Source organism: Rhinopithecus roxellana, chromosome 18 (genome assembly GCF_007565055.1).
Source record: "Rhinopithecus roxellana isolate Shanxi Qingling chromosome 18, ASM756505v1, whole genome shotgun sequence".
Taxonomy (NCBI): domain Eukaryota; kingdom Metazoa; phylum Chordata; class Mammalia; order Primates; family Cercopithecidae; genus Rhinopithecus; species Rhinopithecus roxellana.
In genome coordinates, this window is record NC_044566.1 from 66,316,249 (window position 1) to 66,337,204 (window position 20,956).

Consider the following 20,956-nt stretch of genomic DNA (forward strand, 5'->3'; position numbering starts at 1 on the left):
ACATCAAGTAGATTTCACGGTGAAAGAAGCAAGGGATTACATTGCTATAATATCTGACAGCTTACATTTGATTGACTGTTCCTTGACCATTTCTCACCAACACAAGTTGCCAGCTGCCATGGGAGCTCAGCCACTGTCTTCTCTCCCGCTTCCCCTCCTCTCTTTCTAGGCTCATTCCCACTTCAACAAGCCTCTAGTGCCACCCACCCCTTGTTACTGTCCTGGGGCCTCGACATCTTACGGTGTTCCCTTGTCACACCAGGGCTACAACTTGTCAAGGTCTTTTTAGACTAAAGAAGGTTCTTCTCTCATTTCAGTCCCTGAAATACTCTTTTATTTCTCTGACCACACAGTTGTCCAGCATGTCCCCCAGCTGGTTCCGCGCGTAGATGGTCTCCTCTTTCTTTGCAGTAACAGGTCTGCAGGCTTCTGCTCTGCACAGCAGCGGGAACATATGTGACATTTCTGTCAGGAAAGCCAGAGATATTAATTAACATTTCGTCAGATTACACCTAAATTGCCAGTTATTTCTTTTTCTTTTTGGTAGATGCATAGAGATGGAGTATTAGTTTTTTAGTATTGGATGAAAACATCATTGCTTATTAAGGAATTCTGCATCTAGATGTTGGCTGTCAATTAGGTTTCACATAAAGGTGATCATATATAATATTTGTATTCATAAGTCTATATATGTATTTATATAGTAATATAATTATATTTTATACTATTATGTTATATATAAATGATATATAAATATTAACTATCAAAACTAATGTACATAAAATATATATAAATATGCATATATAAATTTATATATACATATACACACATATTCACTATGTATTAACTTTTATATGCACAAATATATGCGCACAATGTATATGTGCATGGCTCTTCTACATAGTAAGATGTATATGTAATCTCTCTTCCATTTTATCTCTCCTATAAGGTGCTTCAAAGGGAGGAAATGTATATATGTGAACATATACACATTTGTTCACAATTCCATATATGCTGTCAGGAAGCAGGAATGTACTCAATAATTATTCAATAACTGTCCATTTCCCACTGTTTTTATTTTGGCTGGTGGTTTCAAAATCATGTAAGGAAATGGTGGAAAGATGTGTAGTTTATCAAAATCACATTTAACTCAGAAATGAAACTTAGATGTGAAGTTATACACACGAAAGTCCTGTTTTTGGTTTGACACATTATGAGCAGTTGTCTTTCCTTCCTCAAACAGTGGGAAAGCAGACTTGTCTTCTGATATTCCAGTCTCCCTTTTCTCAGAAATTGATTATGCATACACACACATGTAGTCAAGGTGGTTCTTCATTATGGCAGACTATATACTTAAAGAATCTGACATAATTTTTCCATTTTTTATCCTTTTGAAAGCTTTAATATTATTGCTGTAAATGTGGTTGTACAAAGCTATAAATTTCTCACTTAATCCTTTTTAAATCCTTCTGACATGTGACCAGGAGTTGGAAATACATAAATGTTAAATTTTATGTTTTTTTCCGTGTTACCATAGCCTGTTATTCTATTATAAACTGTCAGCTGTTACCCAATCAGAGTAAAATGGGTAAGAAAAGCTTATGGTAGTCCAAGGAACATTCCTTCTTGCATGAATTTGCCAATCTTCATCAGATGTAGGCTAATTGATGAAACTTGGAGTTTTCAAAAATGGTAGCACAGAGTGGGAAAAGAAAGTGTCTTACTTCTTCCTGCTTTGCTTCTCCCTAACTTCAGTATAAAAATATCTCTCTGATTTGCGATCTGTGTTTGGGTACATTTTGTCACTAGAAATATTTATCTTGTGACTTAAGTATATTTCCTTTGGATTGTTTTATAATTTCAAACTCAAACTCAATCGTTACAGCTTTTCATCCCAGATGAAGGTAGGATGTGTTTTGGTCAAAATTTCAGACTTTTTTTTTTTTTTTTCATAAAAGGGAAGGCTGACACGTCAGTTTCTGCAAAACGATTTTACTCTAACTGCCTCTCACTCTAGTGAATTTTGACTGTCCAACAAAATCATAATAAGGAGTGTGCAATATTTTGCTTTGGTTCAGGTGAGGTGAGGGGAATCAAGCGTTGAAGCTGAAAAGAGTTCTAGGTCAATCTGGCTCCTTCCTTCAGGAGTGTAAGATCTTGGGCAATTACTTGTCCTTTTACTTAGCTGTTTTCTCGTCAGCAAAATGGCAATAATCACATTCACTACAGACGGTTGTTTCTAATGTTTTGAGCCTGAAAAGAAATTTGGTATTTATGTCAAGTAGCACACAGAGGATTATCAATCACTGTCACCTACTCACATCACAGGTTTCCAAACTAAGCATGAATGATCATTTTCATATCTGTCAGGGCTCCTTGAAGAAGTGGTTGATTTCCAAATGTGGGCATGGAGAACACAAGATAGACCTGGAGGACCTTGCGGTGCAAGAAAATGAGATGATAGTCCTCAAGAGAGAATGGGGGCATCATAAGAGGGCACAGAAGCCAACCTGAAAGACCTTCCAAAGGCCACAACTGGAATAACGTAATCGATAAAATAAATACAGTACTGAATTACAGCCCACAGAATAAAATGAATATCCATACATTTGAAATACCGATATAAGCAATAGATTGAATAAACTAATAGAGAAAAAGAGAGCTCTTCTTTATAGAACTCCAGTTAATAAAGGAAGAAGGAATGCAGCAAATACACAACATGAGAACAACACAGTAATCATTGTTGCAGGAAAGATTCATCAAGAAGAACATGAGTCACAATTTAAGCCGAAACAGAATAGCTGTGTAGTCACAAAATACCTCCCCCAAGATATTTATTAATTAGTTACGAGTGGAAAAGAGTACTTGTATCATGGAAAAAACCCACAGACTTTGCTTCAACTAAGTCATCAAGTTAGTGTCACTGCTAATAAAACTTTTAGGCATCATCTGGCCCTGATATGATGCACCAAGAAACACACAGCACTTCTGTGATCTTGTTCCCCTAAAATGCATAACTTTAATGTACTAAGGAAAAAGTATAGAAGAAAACAAATTTGAGGACATCTTATAAAATAACTGACCAGGACACCTTGAGCATCAAGGTTATGGAAGATAAGGGATAACCTTATCCTCCTAAGGAGATGAAGGAGATATGACAGCTAAATTCGATATGAGTTCCTGCATTGGACCCTGAAACAGAAAAAAGGGCATCAGTGGGAAAACGAGGAAAATCTAATAAAATCTGTAGTTTATTAGATAATGTGGTAACGTCTGAGTTTTGATCATTGTGATATATGATGTTAATGTTAGGGGAAGCTGAGTGAGGGTATATGCAATATTTCCATAAATCTAAATTTATTTCAAAACACAAAGTTAAAAATATATGTTAGGACCAAGTTATAATTCTCTTTCATAAAATATCTAGCAATATCAATGAAAAGGACTTATCTCTAATTCTGCAAGGTTCTCAGAAATTCTCTGACTCTGTCCCTGGTTGTATGCTTTTTTCAAAGCAAAATACTGTTGCTCTTCATCAATTCTGTTTTTAAAATTTTTTGGTTGGGTAGCTTGCTTCTCATTTCACATGTGTTTGCCTCTCTCCAAACAACTCACAGTCACAAGGTGATATGGAGAGAACCAAACACATATGAAATCTTGGATTAGAATCTGAACTCAGAGGTGATATCCGGGAAGTTTCTCAAAACTTCTGTGCAAAGGCTACTAAGTGAGCAAAGAAGTACAGGCTACAATGAACCACTGGGCTTCATTTATCATCCTACTCTTCAGACTCTCGCATTAGGTCTTCATCTATTTGAGGACTAAAAAAGCACTTGATTTCTCTTCAGAATAGGCATAGTATAGCACAGTAAATGAGAGCAAATGTCAACTTCCCACATAATTTCCAAATACCCCAGAGACTAACACAATTCTTGCAGTGATCAGAAATGTAACAGAACTGTTAATAACGCAGGAAAGAAGGCGTGGTCATTGATAAATTACAGGTTCACTTCTTGCAACATGATGGAAAATAATAATAACTATATTTTTTATCAAATTTAAACATGTCGCAAACTTGTTTCTTTTACATGATTCCACCGTCTTGCCTCAGTAGTCACAGAACCTCTGGATTGCAATACTATACAAACTTTTTAAAAAGAAACTTTGACATTTTATTAGGCACATCAAATGTGGGTAGTTTATGATTCATTTATGATCCATGATGGTGTAATTACAATAGCCATGTTTCTTAAATGATACTACCTTGCTTTTTACCACATAAAAATGCGTGATGTTTCTAGCAAAAGTCAAAACATGTGGACATGGTTGTCAAAATGCTCATTTCGATGTTAACGATACTTAAAATTATGGATCATGGCCCCTTCTAGCTTCTCAAGAGTGGTGCCATCTAATTGGACAGAAGGTTGATAACACCTAGTATATAACCCCATTTTCTGCTCTAGACCCATCCACAGGAAAATGAACGCTGGAATATGTGTTTTACATAGGATGTCGGACAAAGGAATTTCAGATAAATAAGATTAAGAGCAAAATAATATATTTTTATTAAATGTGAATTATGTGAGTTTCTAGGAAATGATGAACTAAACTTCATCCCAGTCTTGTGTTTCTGGATAATTAAAGGCACCTGCTTGGGAAGCTCTACTCCTCAACTCTTCCCGAGCACGGAGAGACGTGACGTGCTCGAGTGACCGCTGTCTCTTTGGTTCCAGTGATCTGGCATGTGTTCTTTCTTCACGCTTCAATGCAGCGATCCTTAATCTTTTTGAAGTGGTAAGCCCCTGTAAGAATATAAAATGTATAGATTGCGGAGGGGAAAGGTGTCTGCAAAATCACACACAATTTTGCTATTTCAGGCAGCTCTGAGCTCTCGTGAGATCCCCCCACTGGCTTTAGTTTAACAACTTCTAACAAAGCATGTTTTAGTTTTACTATAACTGTAGCACGACAGCTCTAGACAAGTAGGAAGCAGGAATATTGGTAGGCATCATAACCCTGGCCTTCAAGGAAATCACAGTATAGTTGGGGAGCCTACACATTCATTCATAAAAACACAAATGGTGTTTCCTGGAGTTTTTGCCACGTGCTTAGCATGAGTTATTTGATTTAATTCCCAAACTAATTCTACACAAGACCTGCTCCATAATGTGGGCCAAAATGTGGGATCCCTTGCTAAAAAAAAAAAAAAAAAAAAAAATGCACGAAAACCTGCCGTATTTAGTGGTTCTGAAGCACAGAGTCTTGGTCCTTCCATGTCCCCTCAGCCATTCCTGGTGTTTTCTGCTTGCTATTTTGATATCGCACGCTCTCACGCACAGGGCATTCCTGGGTAAGTGCGGATCCTCACAGGTGTCCAGGAGCAGGCCCCCAGCAGGTGCCCCACCCCACGCTGGCCCCATATTCATGCACATGCATGCCCTCTTCCCAGGGGCCTGCAGTCCCAAGCATGGTGGATGGCCAGCCCCTAAGAGTGTGGCAACGTCCATGCCAGTGTGCGCTGGGGTGAGCACCTGGACCACCCCCACTGAGTCTCCTGCTGAATGGACAGTTGCCAGCTGCCGTGGGTGTAGCTGCAGCAGCAGTCCCTGGAGCCCTGTGCGGGCCAGGAAAGGGGAGGCCCAGCATGCCCTGGGTTGACCATGGAGAGTGTGGGGGAGGTGGGTAGGCAGATAGCTGGAAACCAGTCCTGGGAAGATGAAGGAAGTCAAGGAAAAGACCTGTGTGAGCTGAGGCTCCAGGTCGTGCCCACTCCCCAAACTCAATTTTCCCACTGGACTCCACAAAATGCAAATATGAAAGTTAAAATTATTAAAATTTCAAGACGGGAATCACAGAGCCTTTAATTTCAAGTGTGGGGTGCTTCCAAGTTCAGGGCCTTGTGCCCCTGGGCCCCTGAATCTATTCTTTGGGATGGTCATTTCTTCCACTTTACCCATAAAGAAGCTGAGGGTGTTGGAGCAACTCTCCAAGGTACACAGCGCTAGGATTTGTGGTGCTGGGCTTCAAACCCATGTCTGACTGTTTCAAAGCCAACTCTTAACTACAAGGTGCAGCGAGACGGTGACGACAGATGTGGACCAGCAGGGACACATCCAACAGGGAAGCCCAGCACTTGCACCTATGCAAGGGAAGGGTGCTGAGACTGGGAGGATCTCACTGGGGACAAGTCATGGCAAGGACCAAAGGAAATAAAGAAGGGGAAAGACCCTTGGATATAGTGTTTAGGATTCCTGAAAGCAAGGGGCAGTGATGACTATGGTGAGATACATGGCACCATAGTGAATAGCAAATGGGAAACAGGCTGGAGAAGAGACTAAGCGTTGTCTAAGGGGTCTTCCATGCACGGGCATGAAATACAGGAGGAGGAACTCAGAATTCATGGAAGAGACCACAGGGAGCCACTGAGGAATGAGGAACCAAATGTCAGTCATAGCCCAAGTCACTGGATCCAGGTGGCTTGAGAGGCCCTGGAACATTCTAGATGACTAGTCATGAAGCAAAGAAAATGGACAGTGGTGAAGGAACTGGCAAGTCCTGGATTATATTTGGAGTCAAAGACAGCAACTTTCATTCAGAGAAGAATGTCTAGGTAGTACAAGGATTTTAATAACATGCTTTTTTCAAAGCATGAACATCTAAAGCCACAGCTGAATTGTATTCATTCCAATTTAACCTCTACACTAACTCTACCAATATGGACCTGACAGAAGCATGTTCTTCCCCGGCAGGTCTCACTGCCGTTTCTCCACATTGATAAATTAATCTGGAGATTATCTACAGCTGTACGCAGTTTTCCAAGACTCTCTTAAAGAAAATGAGTGAGGAAGACGGTGGAGATGCAAACCCTGGTACACTGTAGGAAACTTGTTGCAATAGTTTCAGTGACTGCCCCGCCACCACCAAGCCTAGGAGTACATCCCTGCTTTTTGTTGGCTACATGTTTTGGGGGTTTTGTTTGTTTGTTTGTTTGTTTGTTTGTTTTAAGAAAGACAGGAATCAGACAATTACTGGCACCACAAGTAAGTCACCCAATCGGAACACCTTGGAGTCACACAGCCTCCATCTCTACTCCATGCCCGTCCACGGACGTGAAACGTGAAAAGTTCCCTTGTCTCCCAAATTCTGGGAGTTCTTGACCGGCCTGATTAGGGTGGAGGGTTTTTTGTATGTGTGTTTTGGTGTGTGTGTTGTGTGTGTGTGTGTGTGTGTGTGTGTATGTGTGTTGAGACAGAGTCTTGCTCTGTCGCCCAGGCTGGACTGCAGTGGCGCGATCTTGGCTTACTGCAAGCTGAGGGTGGAGTTTTTAAAATTCTGTGAAGGGAGGCAGGAACCTGGTACCTACAGGAAACAGAGAGGTGGCAGGGTTTTACAAAAGAGGCAGACCACACAGTTTTGCATTCCTTCACACTTGCCTTCCAGGATCTCAGGGGAGGTCCTCAGTTGAAACGGGAAAAGTTCCTTTGTCCCCCTTCGCGGGGCTTGCTATGGGGGAGTGGAGTGGCTTGCCACTCAGTGCCCCGCTGCCCAAACCTCTAGGGGAGCATACAGACGGGCAGGCTGTGGGGCTCCAATCCCATGGCAGAGTCTAGGGGTGAATGTTTGCAGCTCCTCCTAAAGCCCAGTGGGCATGTGTTACAGGGTACCCTTTTAGTTTAGCTGCCGGTATACACAGCTCATGTTAGCTCAGTTAGACCCCTGCCTTATCGCAAGGACAGAGAGCCTTGCATATCCCAGGGTTCTTACCTTGGTGTACCAGAAGTCGGATCACACCATGGGCTTGGAGAATGAGCACAAGGTTTTACTGAGTGGAGGGAGGAGATGGCGGAAGCCAAAAGGGGATGGAGTGGGAAGGTTTTCCCCTGGAGCCCAGCAGCTCAACAGCCTGGGCTCTCCTTTGACTGCCCCAGCCTGCCCCAGCCAAACTCCATGTTGTTGTTCTTCTGCAAATCGGTGGCCTGCTGGCATGCAGGTGCCTGTCATTGTATTTCTCTTGATGTCCAGCCACCCACGTGTTCCTCTGCCTATCTGCTCCTCTCAATGTCCAGCAGCTTGTGTGTCTGCCTGCTAGGGTCTGGGGGGGGGGGTGGGGGGTGGTTATAGGCCCAAGATGGGGGCGTGGCAGGCCAGGGTGGTCTTGGGAAATAAAACAAAAATGCCTGTCCTCACCTAGGTCCGTGAGGGTGGAGCCCTAGCCAGGGGCAATGGCCTTCCTCTATGCAGCACTTCCCCTGTTCCCTATCGTTTAAAGGTACCACGCCCTTCCCTTCCCAGCACTTCCCTTCCGTATTCGAAGCGTGGTGGAATGGTCTCATATAGAAGAGCAAAGAGCTTAACTGTGGCTAAAACCAGTATCTTTGCTGCATAGCACTTGTTTTAAGGTTTTTCTTTCTCAGCCAAGTTTGTGCATTTCAGGATGGTGCATAATGTTGCCAACAAAGCTTTCTGGATGATTGCTAGTGAATTCAAAGAGTTTCACATTGCCAAGTCCAATTTATCCATTTCAGCCACTCCACCAAAGTTACCTTATTCTCAAGAAAGCCATGTCTATACTTGGAAGACTAGTTGACTATAAAATAGAACTCTGCATTCTGCAAAGCATGCTCAATGCCTATTGCACTTGGATAACGCCTTTCTTCATAGTTAACCAGCATGCTCCAGCTCTCTGCCACTCCTGGCAGTGTAGAATGTCACAGTGATGTTCACAGCCAGATCTCCACAAGACAGGTTTAGAGCTCAACACATTAGCCTCAGATATTCCTCATAACACAGACACAGGTAGGCACTATATATAAAGTTTAACTTATCATCCATGTACACAGATGCATATACATATACAGAGATGATAGCCAATGAAAAAATAAAGGCAAAGAAATACATATGTTGGTTTTATAATCTTTTTTATGTAGATTTCCACACAAAAAAAAGAAATGGAGTTTAATATTAGTACATAGTTTGCTAGGGCCACCATAACAAAGTACCACAGACTAGGCAGATTACACAGTAGAAATTTTTTGTCTCACAGTTCTGGAGGCTAGAAGTCCGAGGTCAAGGTGTCAGTGGGATTTGTTTCTTCTGAAGTCTCTCTCCTTAGCGTATATACGAAATGCCGCAAATGGTCATCTTCTCCCTGCGTCTTCACACGGTCTTCCCCTTCGATGTGGCTGAGTCCTCATTTCCTCTTTGTAGAAGGTCATCAGTTAGATTAGATTAGGGCTCACTGGAATGACTTCATTTTACCTTAGTTAGCTCTTTGAAGACCCTGTCTCCGAATTCAGTCCCATTGTGATGCACTGAGGGTTAGGACTTCGGCATATGAATTTGCGGGGGACAGGGAACAATTCAGCCATGACAGGTCGTATCCCATATGATAACTTATTTTGTGAGATACAGTCTGGATGTAACTGTAGGAGTCAATTCAGGGTATGATGTTCACACCTCAATAGTGAGTTTCAAAAATATAATTGATTTGACTTTGCATGATCTCTCTCTCAAGGAAAGACTTTTATCTGTGTTTGCTCCCCGTCACTCAATTAACTGTTAATTCAACACTCATTATGCACAAGATGCGGCTAACTTGCTGTGAATAGTAAAAGATTCCTAGATGCTAGATGTCTAAGACACAGCCCTCATTGTCAACATCATTTCAAATATTAATTGTCAACTCATGAGATTGTGTAGTTGGCATATGATAAATGCCAGAATATAAGCAGCCCTAGGGCAGTGACTGGCACAGAGTTTGTGTTCATTACATGCTCTGAGTAAATATTATATCCATACAATTATTTTTACATATTTCTTTGGCATCCGAAGAGGGTAAAAGTGAAGGTGGTACCATATGCCCAAAAATGTCTTTGTGACATTTTCCCAGTGACACCTGAGAGTTTAAAACTAGAGATGGAACGATGTCTGACATGAATCAAAACTAAAACATTAAAGTCAGCAGTTAAAGACCACCACCTGTGAATCAGTCTTTCCAGTCTGTTCCCTTGAGGAAAGTTTTTGAGGATTCCTCGAAAAAGAATAAATATGGAGAATTGATTGGGAAGCTGAGGCAAAGTGTTCCAAGATGGTATCACATTTATTAAATGTCATATACAACTTGATTACATGTGAATCCTTTATTTGATTAGTGTGTGTAATTGGTCATAGTTAACAGAACTTCTTCCCCTTCAGACAAGAATTCTCCAACTTTCAAGATATGTCTTTCTTTTTTTTCTCTGTGGAAGACAGTCTGAGTCAAAAACACAATTTAGTCCATTTCCCCCTTCAAATATTATGGAAAATATTTTTTTTTCTAGATTGATAGCCAACATATCACACTTTAATCCTTCTGGAACTTTCTTGTGCCAAGAAGTAACCTTTAAGCACAGTTGTTAATGGTGACCCAGGCAGCCTTCTCTGAACAGCCCACGGCTGTCACACACCCATTGCTACAATTTCTACATACTTGAGGCTAACACTTCAAGCTAACACACAGTGTTTTTTAAGATCTTGTGTTAGTAATAAAAAAGTCATAAATAATTCCTGTGTGAAGCTCTGTAGTTTTCATCAGTATTTTTGACTTAATACAAAGGCATTTTAGAAGTGAGTCCTATTACTGTCTGTGAAACAATGTCAGGCTGTGGTAGGTCTATTTGAGACAAGATTTTACAGCTATGTCATAAAACATATCTGAGTAAAAACACATGGTTTCTTGATCATTAAGACTTTTTCCAATTGAATGGGCCAAGCTTCACAATATAGCAGAATTTAGTTTCTGCTTTGATACCTGTAATGAATAACCAAATAATCCCAGAAGACCATGAGTTTTAACAAAAGATTAGCAGTTCCTAAAACCTAGTATGTGTTCACTGAAGTACACAAATAAACCTCTTTTTCTGATTTAGTCCAAAATAAAATATGACCAGGAATGAGTGCTTGGATTCATTCAGTAGCTCACAGTAGCATCTATCTCTGGATATCAGTGCTGATTTCCTATCCAAATCTCCTCTTGATGGTATGAAAATATTTTCTCCAAAATAATAGTGATGCAATACCTTGACAATGAATCAGAAAAGTAAATCAAAAAACTTCAGGTTCAAAAACCATTGGCCAAAATTATTTCCTAAAATTCATTTTTACCCCATAATCACCAAGGAAACATTTTTTCTTAGGACTTTGAAAGAACCTGGCAAATTTTCAGTACACAAAGCAATAGGATTACCTCTCGTCCTCCTGCTCTCCATTAGCTCTCTAGGCTAACTTATTCTCTGTAACGGCAAGCTTGTACTCTTTGACCTAGGTACATCTTCCATTTCCTCCCCCTCCCCACCGCTGGTAACCACCTTTCTAAGCTGTTTCTGTGTATTTGACTTTTTTTAAGATTCTTCATAAAAGTAAGATCATACAGTATTTTTCTTTCTACGTCAAAACATCATGTTGTACACCTTAACTTTATAAAAATAAAAAAAGAATCTGGAAATACATGTAACATACACTTAAACGTTTCAGATTTCAGATTCATGGCCTGAGCTCAATTTTGGTTAAAGAGAGCACAATGCACTTAATAATGATTCATCCCTCCTTCGTTGGCATTCCCACTGATTTATTTTAAAAAATAGTCACTGTGACCAACAGGCCCAGAAGATATATATGACTATTTCCCCTCGATATGCAGGTGGTTGAACTGTCTGAACTTCACACTCTTTTCACAGTCCAACTATTCCCCCAGGCACAACCGTGGACCCTGGGCCCATAACAGCATGCTGCCATAGGGGGAAGTGTGATCCCTGTAACTGTATCTCCGGCCAGGGTCCTAGTAACACTCCCTCCACACCCACCCTTGCCCGTATTCCAGCTTCGGCTGCATAGTTTCAAGATTCAGGGAAGCCCTGGGAATAAACCATAGGATGGAATCATTCAGCAAGTCCCTTAAGCTAAGTGTTTTTAATGCTACTTGGCTTATTCCAGGTTCTTAAGTTACATTCACTCCCAGTGTGCTGTTCTGGCCGTGGGTGGCCTGGGTAAGTCACCAGCAGCCCCAGCTCCACTGCACAAACTGGCCCCTGACAAAGAGCTACTCCCTGCCCCGCTCTCTGTGGTGGAGAGAGGTGGAGAGCTCCCTCCTGGTCACAGGGAACAAACAGGCCAAACTGTGATCTCAGCGCATTAAACACGTTCCTAGGTTGGAACTCAATTTCTGTGGCATACTCACATTTCACCTAAGAGACCAACCAAACAGTTTCATAACTTATGTACACACACACACACAGCAGGAAAGAATAATTAACAAATCACCTTTTACATTTGAAGCAAATAAGCTCTTGGATAAGAAACACATTATGCCTTTATGACTAATCATTAGTAAATAAAATTGATTTTGGATTTCGGCAGTATATTTTAAATTTTGTATATGGCCCAAATTCATAACAAGAATGAACACATAAATCATTAATTACCAAAAAACATCTAGCTTTTGTGTTTGAAATAACAGGTATTGATATATATTGAGCGACTATAATGTATCAAACACTGTTGTAAGTGCTTTGCTTTTATCCACCCAGTAGCTGGATGGGATAAATGAAGACCTCAAGGGACAGAGAAATGATGTGACTTTTCCAGGGTCTCATAGCCAGCAAGCTGACAACCTTGGATTTGACCATCAGTCTGATTCCACAAACCAAACTGAAACAGTTATGTCCAAAACCCATCACAAAAGAGTGTTTGGGAAACAGTAACTGCTCAAGGCCTGTTTGCTACTATGATAGTAATGTTACTAAAATTGCAAGGAAAAGAATTATTGCTGCTACTTTGGTAAGCATTTGTGCAAAGAAACAGGATACTCAACCTGACTGAACTAGAAAAACAAATATGGCCTGTGTCTTTTGGCATAATTTATTCCCCCCCCCCAAAATTTATTAACTTTCCAATTTTGACATTGTTCATTTGAAATTGTGAACCTCTGGGCCGATAAAATATTAAAATATTTTAAGTTATGAGGATTTGGGGAAAAATTCAAAGTGAATTATTTACTAAAGCTATTTGGACAATAAGATATTCTTATAAATAGAGTCCGATTTTTAGTCTCTTTAAAAAAGTTTGTAAGTTGTTCAATATTACTTTCAATATTAAACTTTTATTGATTACTTGTAAGTCAAAGATACACATCACTAAGTGGAATTTTCATCAATCAGAAAAATATTTCATATATCATAGGAAGAAAGTCTCTAAAATATGTGGTAAAGAGAAAATGTTTTTACTCATTGCGAAAAATCACAAGCTTTGGGCCTGAAAGAGCTGGCTTTGGAATTCTCATTATAGATGTGTCCCTGGGAAGGTTTACACAACCTCGAGTGTCCATTTTCTTGCTTTTGAAAGGCTGATTGTGTAGATTATATGAGATAATGCATTTAAAGCTCCAAGCATGTCTGGCATATCGTATGCACCCAGTAAGTGCGAGTTTGAAATAGTCCTGTACTTTTGGGGGTAAGGAACTTTTCCATGGGAAGAAGACACAGCAATGACATATCTCACTGGGCAGTGTTCATGGCAATTGTTCGGTCAGAAGCATAACTTCTCAATTTTCTTTCATTTTGCTGTGGGCAGGAGCAACTGTGTAAGAAGGGTGTGAACTCTGAACATGGACTGGTATGGCTGTCGGGAGGGTGGGTGAAGGTCAGAGAGGCTAAGAGTGGTGTGAAATATGCTACCTGGCTGGCTGAGACCCAAGGTGCTGCAGAGCAGCCCAGGATGTGCAGGTCACGTGGCTGTCTGGGAGGCGTAAAACCTGGATTCCAGGCTCAGGCATCTCGCTGGGTTCCCCCGCTCCTCCATCCACCACCATGGCACACACACCGCTCGGTGTGCACGCGTCTCAGCACAGTCCCGGAAGACTTCTGTCCTGGGTCTAAAGAGAGAATGCAGATTGGCCATTAGTCCTCATGAGGGTACCACACTGTCTCGTGAGCAGTCAGATTTGGACTAAGGCTGAGAAACAGGGGATGGAGTGAAGAAGATGAACAGAGCTTTGTGGGCACTAAAAATTAGGTGCATGACAGAAAACAGAGCAATGTAAAGAAGGAGAGGTGGACGCGTGTTCTAGAGAAGACACAGGAGGCAGAGTCTCAGAGGATGCTCTGTGAACTGAGCCCTTCCACTAGGCTTCTGCAGCTTCCTGTCACTTCCGCTGTCCATCTACTTCTGAAAATCGGAGTGAATTATAGTCTCCTACTTATAATTCCCACCAAGAATGTTTGTGAGAACATTATGTTTGTTTTTTGTTTGAGACAGAGTCTCAGTCTGTCACCCAGGCTGGAGTGCAGTGGCGCAATCTCGGCTCACTGCAACCTCCACCTCCCAGGTTCAAGTGATTCTCCTGCCTCAGCCTCCCAAGTAGCTGGGACTACAGGAACCCACCACCACAGTCAGCTAATTTTTGTATTTTTTATACAGACAGAGTTTCTCCATGTTGGTCAGGCTGGTCTCGAAATCCTGACGGTCAGATGATCCATCCCCCTCGGCCTCCCGAAGTGCTGGGATTACAGGTGTGAGCCACCGTGCCCAGCCTGTATTTTATTACACATCCCATCCGTACAAAGAACTTTCCTAGCAATGAACAACTACCTCTTAATTTGTTAATAGTTTTGCTTTTATTGCTTCAGATTATTTAATGGATATTTATTGTGTTTCAAACCTATAGCAGAGAAAACAAAGATTTTGCTGGAAATACAAAGATACGTGAGACATTGCCCTGATAATCTGAGACCTGTCAGTCCAGGGTAGAAATCGGAGTCGAATACAGAAATAACGAGCACAGAAGTGGAAATCTGCACAGATTGTTATGGAAGCGGGTGAGGGTGGGGTCCCAAAACCAGTTCATCAGTCCAGGGTGGTCAGGAGGCATTTTTAACTTATTTTAAGTAAAGGAAAAAAAAACGGGGGGAGGGCGGGGACATCAGGGACAACTTAGGCCAATCCCTTTTTCTTCATTTAGTGTTAGGTGTTATAACATAGTTGATGGACTTACCAGAAGAAGGGAGGTACAAAGAAGACAAACAGAGGAGAGAGAAATTTCCAGCGCAGCATGTCCAAAGTGACACATGGCCATGTGCTGCACAGACGCAGAAATCCCAGACCTGGTAGTGGTCACAGAGCATTACACACAAACAGGCCTACAAAAAAAAAGAAAAACACTCTGCACATCATTCCTTTGCCCAATTTAAAATGGCATTTATTTGACGGCTGTCTTAGTCTGACTACCAGACGCTGTGTGTCCTGGTGGCTGTGGCTGAGGCAACGAAGGACGCTCAGCTCCCAGCTCCTGCCTGATGTTTTAGCCACACAGCACTTAACCATGCAGGGAGCCCATAAGGTCCTGCAAGAAAGTTACTCTCATGCCCAAAACAACAGCGGTAAGGCTTGCTCTGTTTCTCTTATTTGTCTAATTTCGCGCATTAAAATATCTAGACCTGGAGCTCTCTTTATTTTCTCTAATAGTTTCAATCACTGTGTATTCCAACACGGGCTACAGAAAGTCATAAACATAGGATCACAAGTGCATGACAAGAAGGAGGTTGCCATAGACCAGTTCTACTTTTCCCATGAACTTCTTTCAGTCTCTCTCGAACCCCAAAACCTGTCCCAGACACTTAACTACGTATATATGTGTCTGCATATATATACATACATATACACATATATATACACAAATACGTATGCACATATACACATACATATACATACACGTGTGTGTGAACATAACGCCTATATAATCATCACACTCGGGGTGTTTATATTATAACCAAATACAATAACTTCAACATTATTTAGAAACACTCATTAGTGCCTCACTCATATTGCTCCAAAATTGCTCAGAATACAAAATTAATGACTTTCACAAATGAAGAAATGGAGCATTTGAGTTATTGACATGTGTTCATCCAACCACTCTAAAGTAGAGGTGGGGAAAGAATTAATGATTTTTTTACTCTGCATTTTGTCTGTTTCTCTATGCTCTGTGAAGGAAGGAGCCTGCCCTCTCCTATACATAGGTGTATTTTGTGTTTCCTCTTGACTCCTAGGTAGAGCTGGTTCTGTTCAATACCCCTTCACAATAATGATCACAAAGATTAAGAGTAAGCCTTTTGGAAGACACAGTGCTATTTCCATAGAGAAATCTATCTTGTGATGTGGGACATTTTTGTGTCCATTACAAAAATGACAGCTCGTGGCTGTAAAAACAGCTGATGAGACGTTCTAATAGTGTTGTGTGAGCTCCAGATAATGGTGCCATTCATCTTAGCATCATTCAGATTTGAGCAGTCTCTAGCAGGTCATCTGCTGCGCTGTGAGTGTTTGATTTCATTATTTTTGAGCCATCCCTCATTAGATGAGAGGCAGTACAATCGCAGGTATCGTCCAAGGCGGCCTTCTCCGTAAATAATCACTCAGTGACTCCTTCTGTCCCACAGCTCTTGGGCTCTCTACCAGCTCTCTGGGTCTCCCTGCCTTAGAGGCGGGCTGAACTCTGCTGCCCGTGGGTTACCATGCAACAGGAGCTGGGACCAGTGCAGAGTACCCAAGTGTATCTGGTCACGGGGGACTAAAGAGCAAAGGTATTTGTACTCTATGTTCTCTGTCCGTCCTTGGAATTTTTCATCAATTTTTTCACTTACCCTGAATCCATTCTGGAATTCAAAACACGTAATAATGATGCCATGTAAAGGAATTATTGCAGATGTCTACATGATCCCTTTGAAACAATCCTTTACATTTTAGAGAAATATCTTCCTTTGAAGAAGAGATACCCATAAGGGCCTGTTGGCTCCTACTGACCTACATATTTTTGATTTCCTAATATCATACTTCAGGCCCACTTTTGGCGATCCGCCAGGAGTTTGGCATGGAGAGACTTTGAGTTAGAGACTTTCAGACAATAAATTTTATCTGACAAGTCAAGCACTTGCTTTTATTACCATGTCTCATTTTCCCAGGCATATACACTTTACAGAGTCAAAGGGCCTCTCCACTACCCCGGCCCTGGGTAGTACCATGTGCTCTTTGTAAAACTTTCTTTAAGTGAATTAAAATGAGACCCTTTTTTTCTAATTACATTGTGTGTGGAAAATTTACTTTTTAAAGTCAATGCCTACAAATTTCTGAGGCAAGTGCCACTAATAAGAATATTCATCAAGCCATCTTTATACCATTCAAATTTTATCTGTAATTGTTTGTTTTTATACAATACTATCAAATCAGTTTTCTTCCTCTCATATAAATATCGTTGCTGATGGAGGGAAGGAGAGCCCAGGGTGTTTTAATCAGTTCAACGATGTAAAGGTCATCCCCTTTATGTGTTTGTAAGTATTAAAAAGCTTTTCTGGATTATACTCTTATGGTACTGTAATCTTACTGCAGAGAAAAAGTCTATCATAGTATCCTTTATCCCAATGGAGAACACATTTTACACTGCTGGCTACAATTAATTGCCCTTCACTGTGCAAACCTGAAAGAGAGATTGAAAATTTATATTATCTGATGTCAGGCAATCGGGGACGTGCCTTGTGAGGTATCACATTAAAACAGCAAAATGAGAACCACTGACTGCCCCTGTTAAACTGAAGCTATTCATTCCCTTAGCTCTTCAGCAACATTTCCAAGCCCCATTTCTCTCTGCGTTCTTTTTACTGCAGGATGTGTATGAAGGAGAGCTTGTGTCTGTGCCCTGTCTCCTGTTTATGCCTTCATTCATTTCATAAGGAAATCATGGGTTTCTGGCCTCCCCCAGCCACTGCGTTTGTAGCGCTGTTGTGAAAAAGCCAAGCACGCCTAAATCCTGGCCCGACCACTTTCGAATTCTGAGACACTGGGCAGCTAACTGACTTCACTTCTCTGTGCCCGATTTTCCCTGTCTGTCAAACAGGGACCCTAACAGTGCTTGCCTCATATGGTTACAGACAGAAGATGGAGAAAGTGGTTTTACTTTCCAGGAACGCAGAAATGCAATGGGCACACGTTTATGTTTCTGTGTGTGTGCTTTAAGATTTTCCTAAGGGTTTTTACGTACATGATCTCACTGTATCCTCCTGCTAGCTTTGCAAGGTAGTTAAGTATTATCTTTATTCTATTCAAGAACTGAGGAAACTGAGACCAGAAAAGGGTCACAGGTGAGCCTGACATCCCCCCGTGTCCCTCAGTACATGATAGCACTCCTAGACACAGTTTCACAAAACCCATCTCGCAGAGAATTACCTAATGACAAAAAAAAAAAATATTAAAGCTAGCAACCATCAGCCTATAGTCTTGGAGTCATATTCTTGTTTGTAGTAGACAACTGTTTGTGGGTTCTCTGAACTGCCTGGCCAACTACTTTGATACAAATGCACTGAGGCCAGAAATCCCAATACTAACAACCCTTCCTTGAAGTAAAACATTGACCTTTTCCTCTAATATTTGTCAAAAATGTGCATAGACCTCTAAGTGGGAGCATTTTTCGTCTATAATGCTTCGAAGTGCAGGATTCATCAGCCTAGTTCTTGAAAGGAAAAAGCTGGATGGAAAGATCTGGAGTCTAGGGAAAAGAGAAGTGTCATGAAGAGAAGCAGAAGGCAGTGGTGTCAGCCCTGTGGCATCTTAGTCGTCTTGACTTTTCAGCCTCAGGGGAAGCCCTACAGGCTACCGATGGCAGCATGTGTCGCCCGGAGTCAGAGGGAAGTCAGCAAAACACGCCCAGTTCAGCATTCCAGACACAGTCCTCAAGGCTTGTTATCTGACCTAATTGGATCTGTTGAATTTAATTTACACTTTTTTCTTATTTTTATTTTTTATTATACTTTAAGTGCTAGGGTACATGTGCACAACGTGCAGGTTTGTTACATACGTATACATGTGCCATGTTGGTGTGCTGCACCCATTAACTCATCATTTACATGAGGTATATCTCCTAATGCTATCCCTCTCCCCCGCTCCGCCACAATAGGACCCGGTGTGTGATGATCCCCGTCCTGTGTCCAAGTGATCTCATTGTTCAATTCCCACCTATGAGTGAGAACATGCGGTATTTGGTTTTCTGTTCTTGCGATAGTTTGCTGAGCATGATGGTTTCCAGCTGCATCCATGTCCCTACAAAGGACCCAATTGGATCTGCTGAATCTAATTTACACTTTTATTAGTAAAAGCAAAGCCACTGCCCTTTCTGGGTGTGTGCATAAACCTACACTTGCGTCTTGATTGATGCTGATCCTTTTAGGATAGCACCAAAGGAGGCTTGAACTTCTCTACTTTTTTTTTTATTTAATGAGGTGCTAAACATACGGTTTAATTATAAGCACTTAAATTACAGTGATGTCAGTGTCTTTGCTGCTGAGGGACACCCAAGGAGGAGACTGTCGGACCTGGAGTGGTTCTCATTCCGTAGGAACACATGGGCTCAGCGCAGGGGCATGTGGAAGTGGCAGGGGGACCTTAGGTAATGTCTAGGAATAGCCGGCTTCCATTCGATATTTTGTGGAAAGAACAAAGCAAGGCAATAGAAATTTCTGGAAAGGTGAGGAGTAGTAGTTTAATAGACACAACAAAGATTATTGCTGTGTGTATGAACTCTCTTCTACTATTTTAAACAAGCTTCATGGAAAAGTTCAACTGACAGACCAGTTAGTTATTAATAGATTCAATAGGTTCCAAACTACATGGAAATTTTTTATACTTAAAATGAACAAAGTATGCATTATTTTATTTTTTCTCTTACATAGAGTTTTCAAAAAAATTGCTTTCCACATTTCAAAAGTAAACATGTTTGCTATAGATAAAGAAGCCAAAAGCAAAGCATTGATCAATTATTAGTTTATAGACCTGTATTGTTTATATCCGTGGCACACCATTTTAAATAAAAAAATATAGGGAGCATTTCTGTTACTTTGTAATAGTCTTATTCACTATTTTAATTGATTATCAGTATGCTAATTTGTGAGTACACCATCATTATTTTTTCATTTTAATTTTTTTTTAGAGAAGGGACCTGGCTTTGACAGCCAGGCTGGAGTGCAGTATCATGAGCACGGCCTCAGCCTCTGGGGCTCGAGCCCTTCTCCCCTCTCAACCTCTGCCAAGTAGCTGGGACCACAGGAGTGCGCCACCATGCCTGGCCAATTTCATTTTTATTTTTTGTGGAGACGAGGTTTCACCATGTTGCCCAGACTGGTCTCCAACGGTCCTCCTGCCTTGGCGTCCCAAAATGCTAGGATTACAGGCATGAGCCACAGCACCTGGCTCCATGACTTATTATTTTATTTTATTTTATTTATTTTTTTGAGACGGAGTCTCGCTCTGTCGCCCAGGCTGGGGTGCAGTGGCCGGATCTCAGCTCACTGCAAGCTCCACCTCCGGGTTCCCGCCATTCTCCTGCCTCAGCCTCCCGAGTAGCTGGGACTACAGGCGCCGCCACCAGGCCTGGCTAGTTTTTTGTATTTTCAGTAGAGACGGGGTTTCACCGTGTTAGCCAGGCTGGTCTCGATCTCTTGACCTCGTGATCCACCCACCTCAGCCTCCCAAAGTGCTGGGATTACAGGCGTGAGCCACCGCGCCCGGCCGATTTATTTTTTTAAAATACCAAATATGGAGATTTCTGTACTGACCAATTATTTATGTAGAATAGACAAAGTCAGTAACAGTATATTTAAAGCTCGATGCTGTTGAAAAATAAATTCCTAGAAAAAATCTACATCCAAAAGTCTGCAAATGTGTAATGCTCTGAAATTATTAGCTGAGCATTGCAAACTCACCTGACCCCGCAACGTTTGTAGCGAGTAGTCATCAGTAAGAACTGTTACAAATGCCTGCCGTTTTCTTTTGCACCTTGCCAGCCCCTTAAAGTACCACATTTTGGCATTGGAAATTATGTACGAAAAACTTACATTTAAAAAAATTTGAAATTATGTAGTCTTGGCCAGGTGCGGTGGCT

General features: G+C 41.3%; 1 pseudogene; it reads right to left on the reverse strand.

The window, feature by feature from the left end:
* Positions 1-313: 313 nt before the first annotated feature.
* LOC104682616 overlaps positions 314-20,956 on the reverse strand; it is a 63,670-nt pseudogene continuing 43,027 nt past the window's right edge.